The sequence below is a fragment of the Polypterus senegalus genome, chromosome 2 (assembly GCF_016835505.1).
Source record: "Polypterus senegalus isolate Bchr_013 chromosome 2, ASM1683550v1, whole genome shotgun sequence".
Taxonomy (NCBI): domain Eukaryota; kingdom Metazoa; phylum Chordata; class Cladistia; order Polypteriformes; family Polypteridae; genus Polypterus; species Polypterus senegalus.
Window position 1 is genome coordinate 152,909,821 of NC_053155.1, and position 7,763 is coordinate 152,917,583.

The 7,763-nt window shown below is 38.8% G+C and overlaps 1 protein-coding gene across 1 annotated transcript in view; it reads right to left on the bottom strand.

Annotated features, from left to right (window-relative positions):
- tfg (trafficking from ER to golgi regulator) overlaps nucleotides 1-6,680 on the bottom strand; it is a 148,600-nt gene extending 141,920 nt beyond the window's left edge. The window contains exon 1 of the mRNA XM_039744851.1: nucleotides 6,565-6,680. The gene's annotated coding sequence lies outside the window, so the exon portion shown is untranslated. The remainder of the gene's footprint in view (nucleotides 1-6,564) is intronic.
- Between the last annotated feature and the right edge of the window lie 1,083 nt (nucleotides 6,681-7,763).

Here is a 7,763-nt window from a genome sequence, read left to right on the forward strand (position 1 = left end):
TAAATTTATTTATTTATAGATATTCTACATATCTATAACCCATGGCCAACATACCAGATATATTAACATGCAAATATAGTATGAATAGAAAAGGTATGGTTACTGTATGGGTACCATAGAGCATTACTAGAATTTCATAAAAACATAAATGTGTGTGGCACTATAAAACAGGCTTTATTACATTCAGAGGAGACAGAACCAAATAAGATACCGGCATCCTATTTGACGGCTGAACAGAATCAAGTATGAAAGCAGCATAAAAACAAGCCGTAGATACAACTTCTCTAATGTTGCTCAGAAAATTTAAGCCAAGAACTCACATTTACAAATTCTTATCTACAATTCTGTGTAAACAAATAGTGTGTGATGAACTGCTTTACAACATTTTTTAACAGTGAATTTATTTACATCTGTTTGTGTGTTGTAGCATGTACAGAAGAGTCTATAAGAAAGCTGCACTAAAGAAAATTATCTTTCATTTCTTTGATGTGCAAACTAGCATTTAACAATTAAGAAATATAAAACGTTACTGCCCTGCCCAGTGTATTCCAAACATTGAAAGAAACTATTAAGTTCAGAGATTTGAATACTCTGGGTACCAGCTAGACCAAACTTAGGTCATTTCTGGGCACTAAAAGTTAACATATAACCCAACTTTTTTACCACCATCAAAAAAATGTTGCAACACCTAATTCCAGGGACGACTCATGTCATTATCAAGGGAACTTTCCACAAATATGTAGAAAAAATGCTGTTATTAGTCAGTGTAGTCATTTACAAACCTCCAAGGCACCATCAAAGAAAAGTCAGAACCCATTTATCTAATACCTGATGAACCCCAACATTACATGCATACACATTTAAACACAATATTACCATTGCCCATGAGAAAACATACAAACAATGGATTAGAAAACATACAAACAATGGATTAATTACAAGCATTTGCTACATATATTTTTTTAGAAGTGTTGTCCACTTGAACACACACTGAAAGTTACATTTATTTCCCACTCTAGAGTAACTTCATTTATAATAGTCTGGATCCTTTCTTTGTTTTGTCCCAATTGATATATATGCTCATTGCAAAGCTAAATATATCTGAGAAATGCAGTCTTTTAAACTTAAATGGAAAGACTGGGAGAAAAATATATGGAAATTAAAAATGTATGGTTCTGGAATTTGTTTAGCACGATGTATTTATGATAATTTGAAAATAAAGCAATAGAAAATTAAAATATATTCTAAATTGACTTTTGGTCATTTGTCAAATCCAATTCAGGGTTGTGTGGGGATGCAATCTCTCCCAGCCAAAAAGGGGCAAGCTGGGAAACAAACCTGGACAGGCCAATAATCCATTATGATGCACATACAAGCACACATTCACATTAATGCAATGGTGCCAATTTAAAGTCACCAATTAATCTAACCTGTGTATCTCTCGTTATGTGGAGGGAAAGTCCATGCAGATGATAAATGATGGATGATTTAAACTCTGGACATTGGAATCATGAGACAACAGAACTAACCAGCTTGCCACTGCAGTACCCTCATCAATTAAATTATAAAAGACACATTTCCTTTTGCAAGAGCAGTGTTCCATACATTAAACACACAACAAGCATTATATTATAATATATTATATACATACATACAGTGCATCCGGAAAGTATTCACAGCGCATCACTTTTTCCACATTTTGTTATGTTACAGCCTTATTCCAAAATGGATTAAATTCATTTTTTTCCTCAGAATTCTATACACAACACCCCATAATAACAGCGTGAAAAAAGTTTGAGGTTTTTGCAAATTTATTAAAAATAAAAAAACTGAGAAATCACATGTACATAAGTATTCACAGCCTTTGCTCAATACTTTGGAGATGCACCTTTGGTAGCAATTACAGCCTCAAGTCTTTTTGAATATGATGCCACAAGCTTGGCACACCTATCTTTGGCCAGTTTTGCCCATTCCTCTTTGCAGCACATCTCAAGCTCCATCAGGATGGATGGGAAGCGTCGGTGCACAGCCATTTTAAGATCTCTCCAGAGATGTTCAATCGGATTCAAGTCTGGGCTCTGGCTGGGCCACTCAAGGACATTCACAGAGTTGTCCTGAAGCCACTCCTTTGATATCTTGGCTGTGTGCTTAGGGTCGTTGTCCTGACTAGTTTCCCAGTTCCTGATACTGAAAAAAATCCCCACAGCATGATGCTGCCACCACCATGCTTCACTGTAGGGATGGTATTGGCCTGGTGATGAGCGGTGCCTGGTTTCCTCCTAACGTGATGCCTGGCATTCACACCAAAGAGTTCAATCTTTGTCTCATCAGACCAGAGATGTTGTTTTGTTTCTCATGGTCTGAGAGTCCAAACTCCAGGCAGGCTGCCATGTGCTTTTTACTAAGGAGTGGATTCCGTCTGGCCACTCTACCATACAGGCCTGATTGGTGGATTGCTGCAGAGATGGTTGTCCTCCTGGAAGGTTCTCCTCTCTCCACAGAGGACCTCTGGAGCTCTAATTGAGTGACCATCGGGTTCTTGGTCATCTCCCTGACTAAGGCCCTTCTCCCCCGATCGCTCAGTTTAGAAGGCCAGCCAGCTCTAGGAAGAGTCCTGGTGGTTTCGAACTTCTTCCATTTACGGATGATGGAGGCCACTGTGCTCATTGGGACCTTCAAAGCAGCAGAAATTTTTCTGTAACCTTCCCCAGATTTGTGCCTCGAGACAATCCTGTCTCGGAGGTCTATAGACAATTCCTTTGATGTCATGCTTGGTTTGTGCTCTGACATGAACTGTCAACTGTGGGACCTTATATAGACAGGTGTGTGCCTTTCCAAATCATGTCCAATCAACTGAATTTACCAAGGGTGGACACCGATTAAGCTGCAGAAACATCTCAAAGATGATCAGGGGAAACAGGATGCACCTGAGCTCAATTTTGAGCTTCATGGCAAAAGCTGTGAATACTTTCTCAATTTTTTTTATTTTTAATAAATTTGCAAAAATTTCATGTAAACTTTTTTCACGTTGTCATTATGGGGTGTTGTGTGTAAAATTCTGAGGAAAAAAAATGAATTTAATCCATTTTGGAATAAGGCTGTAACATAAATTGTGGAAAAAGTGATGCGCTTATGGATGTGCTGTAAGTTTACTGTTTGGCACGAACTGACTTCTAACTAGGCAACTAAACTGGAACAAAATCAGAAGGTACTGTAGCTCCCATAACTGAACTTGGCAACTTCTGAGCTGGAGCAAGTTGTGTGATTAAATTAGGAGATTACAGGTAGTTAAGAACATGATTGGCATTACCTCTTTGGAACAAATACACATAACCATCTTGGACAAGAACTGAGCATTTACTTTATGAATTTCTAGTAATTTCCAAATTGTTACTATAATGCTAAAAAAATTATGGGAACACTTAGTCATCATGGTCCAATACCAAGTCAGTTAAGCTTCAGGGATATCAATCTGTCGAGTTAAGAAGCTTAAGCGATTGTAAATCAACTTCACCTGCTTTCATGCAAAATTAAAATGATTAACAGGTGTACTAGAGAGACAACAGCAAGACAACCCCCAAAAAGAGGATGGTTTTGCAGGTGGTAGCCACAGACAATTACTCTCCCTTATTCACTCATGTCTAATTTTGCTTTTGCTCGTCTCCTTGTCACTACTGGTAGCATAAGGCAGCCTCTGCAGCCGATTCAGATTGCACAAGTACTCAAGCTCCTCTGGGATGGCACATCCATACATGCTGTCAAAAAAAGGTCACAAGAGCAAGGCAGAGATATCAGGAGACAGGCCATTACCCGTGGAGAACGGGAGGATGTGTAGGCCAGTCAATGTCATCATCATCCAGGAACTGCCTGCACACTCTGGCCATATGAGGTTGGGCATTGTCCTGCACCAGGAGGAACCCAGGGCCCACAGCACCAGATTACAGTCTGACACTGGCTCAGAGGATTTCATTGCGATACCTAACAGGAGTCAATGTATCATTGCCTAGCATATGGAGATCTGTGTGACCCTCCAAGGATATGCCCAACTAAACCATCACTGATCCTCCACCCAAACAAGTCATACTGGATAATGTTGCAGGTTGGATAACATTCACCATGTTGTCTCTATAGACTCTTTCATGTCTCAGTGTGAATCATCTCTCACCTGTGAAGAGAACGGAGAGCTAATGGCAGAGCTGCCAAATGTGGTATTCTCTGGTGAATGCCAATCAAGATGCACAGTGATTGGCTGTGAGCACAGGTCCCACTAGAGGACATCAGGCCCTCGTGCCACCCTCACGGAGTCTGTTTCTGACAGTTTGGCCAGAAACATGCACACTAGTAGTCAGCTGGAGGTAATTTTGTAGGGCTCTGGCAGTGCCCCTCCTGTTCTCCTTGCACAAAGGAGCAGCTGCCCTTCTATGGCCCTGTCCAGCTCTCCTCATACTGTATAACTGCCTGTCTCCTGGTACCTTCTCCATGCTCTTGAGACCTTCTTGTGATGACACATAATGATGTGCTATCCTGGAGGAACTGGACTACTTGTGCAAACTAAATCAGCTGCAGATACCACCTCATGCTACCAGTAGTGACAAGGATACTAAAAAAAACTACAGAAGAATCAGTCAGGAAGGACAAGAAGAGAGCAACTGTCTGTGGCCACCTGAAAAACCATTCCCTTTTTGGGGTTCCTTGCTATTGTCTTTCCAGTGCACTTGCTGTCAGTTTCATTTGCATCAAATCAGGTGAATTTGATTCACAATTACTTATGCTTCCTAACTGGGCAAATTGATATCCCTGAAGCTTAAATGACTTGGTGTTATGACTCTTTATGATTAAGTGTTCCATTATTTTTTAAGCAGAGTACTACAGGCACACATATACCTTTTCTTTTGTAATATTAACTTTGGATAAATGATTTAATAATATTCACTAAAATAAGCTTCCAAGAATACAGAAAATCAGACATTGAGTACTGTACAAGTCTTTCAGAATAGGGTAGATTGACAGACTAAACAGGAAGGTGTTACAAAAAATAAAAAACAGGAAAAACGTTTATTCAGCATTACCAGCATCCCCACTTGCCTTGTACTGCACACATCATAAATTAATAATAAATTAGCGTATTATTATTTTAGTATTTAAGTGTTTCAATTATGTGTTCATTTTGGAATACTTTGTAAGTATAACTATTTCACAGCAATAAAAAAGGAGTGAAAATTCTAGTTAAAAAATGTATGATAAAATCTGGATATTCTGCAGCATAGAATGTCAACTTATATTTTCACAGCTCATCCAAAATAACAAAGTAAGATTCCGATACTTTATGAAGTGGTCCATTCGATCTAATTTTCCAGGCAGTGGCACTAATAAACATATTACATTATTTCTTGTGCTGCCCTCTACCAGTGAGCAAAAGTAGATTAAGTGCCTTGTTCAAGTTCACACAAAGAGTCAGAAGAAGAGATTAAACTCAGAAATGACCAACTCACATTCAGTCTAACTCAGAAAGAAAAAAAAAACCTGAAACCGTTAAAACACTTTACATAAGCAAAAAAGGCTACTAGTTTTCACAGAAACAGATTGGGCAATGTATACTTTGCCCCACAGCAAACACCTTCTTCCACTTGGAGATTTTTACATCCTAGTCCAAACAGTTCAAACATATGCACCTTGCACAATCGTTCACCATATATTACGAACATTATAAATTATAACAAAAACTAAACTGTTTAAGGCATTGTGAAATTCTCGTGAGTTGCAACTGCTGTGATGGTTGATAATCGAATGTGTTGAGAGTTTTATCAATGTGTGAACTGGTCGATTATTTCTATTACAATTGCATTGTTTCCGTTAAATTGTTTTTCCTCCGACTGTAATAATCACAGCATACTATCCAAATACGGATGGATGCATCAAGAAAATATCATCAGCTTGTTCGTTCTAGTAAGTGATCACATACGCTAGCACAACCTGAATCGTGCAGTGTCATACAGAGAAATCAAAGAAATCGCCACGTCGTGATGTGAAAGCTGAACCGTTCTGTGTTTTCTGTTTACCGAAGCCTAAACCTATGCCTGTATTCGGAAATGTAGTTCAATAACACGTAAATGAAAGCAAAACTACGCTTAAAAAAATATATATTTATAAGAACAACAGGCCCGATCGCTACGTCATTGCCGGAAATGTATACTTGCAACATAATCACCCCAGAAAGAAGCACTTAAGATTTCCATGACCCTCACTTCCTGCAAAATTGTGCGCCGTAATAAACCTCATTATACCGGCGACACGTTATAACCGGATTAGGGCGCTGAATGAAAAGGAAAATATCAATGCCCTCGCGAAAGTGACAATAATATTTAAAGCATTGCATGCTGTTTCCTGTTAATTGGAATTATGATCTTAATCATTGAGGGTTACACAATATTAATGTCGTGAAAGATAGTAACTGCAGGAGCTTATTTTTAATTTTTGAGCGACCGTTGCAAATTAGATTCATATATGGGATTAATCAGAAACACGTATTTATTTGGAGTACCCACGGAAAGACCCACTACTCACCCAAGTTGGTGTTTTGCTTTAGCAGGTTGCTGTTTATAATACAGGCGGCCACTGACTGTCGTTCCTTACACCAGGAAATCCTAACCGTACAACTAGACGTGGCAAATACGCCACCGCGCAGCCGCACCACACTGCGCAGAGAGCGCGACTTTACGTCACAGATTTTGACCAATTGGTGCAAGCTCTGCGCGAGTCTTGCAGAAGAACAGCTGCCTTTTCTTCGCTCTTCATTCGTGTAGAAGTGGTCTGAGCGCGCATAGGCTGAAGGGTGTCATCAGGATCCCCAATGTTCAAATAAACTGTTTTCTTTCAGATACAGATATTAATAGTAGATCATCTTCTGTAAGAACGCGAAATTTGGTAGCACAGTTTTAAACCTCGCGGGTTTAGTTTTTAGCCAATACAACCAAAGCTAGAAAAACGTTTACAACTGTTTAAATGAATGAAGTAGATGATGTTTATTGTTAATGTCAGCGTGTTGTACAGTACTTAGGGTGGCAAGATGTTGTATTGGTCACCGCGACATTTGTTCAATAAATGGACCCGGCTTTGTCACGTTTTAAGTTTCTTGCACCCAACTTTGTTACATCAGTATTCTAACAGAGATGCACAAATAAGTTATTGTTGTAATTGACTTGTACTGTGCTTCAGGAATACCTGTTTCTTGCTCATATGCTTACAACTTACAACCCATAACTAGATTATCTTGTAATAACTCATAAAGGTCATGAGCACTTATTTTTTAAGAGATGGTCAACACAGACTTCACGAGTAAGCAACGTAAGTAGAAAAGAGCAACATGGATATCATTGATTTTTATCTACTGGGACCTTGTAACATAAGAAGCTCACAGTCACTTAACACGTTTTTCAAAAGAAATTTATAAGTACATGAAATATACATTTGCTTACATGTTTGTTTAAAATAATGTTTCCAGAAATTAAGCATCAATCATTCCATTCTTAAATACACTATGATTCATTGAGTGACAGGAAGCTAAAACCTATTGTGGCCAAATCAGGCAACTGACAGAAGACAATCCTGCACACAGCAAACATCCCTTTTCTTTCACAGCAGTCCACTGTAGTGTCACTAATTAATCCAACCAGTTTGTCTTTGCTGCAGGAGGAAAATTAGAATACCAGGTCGAAAACCCCTACAAATGTGGGGAAAATGTGTAAACATCACACAGACCAAAC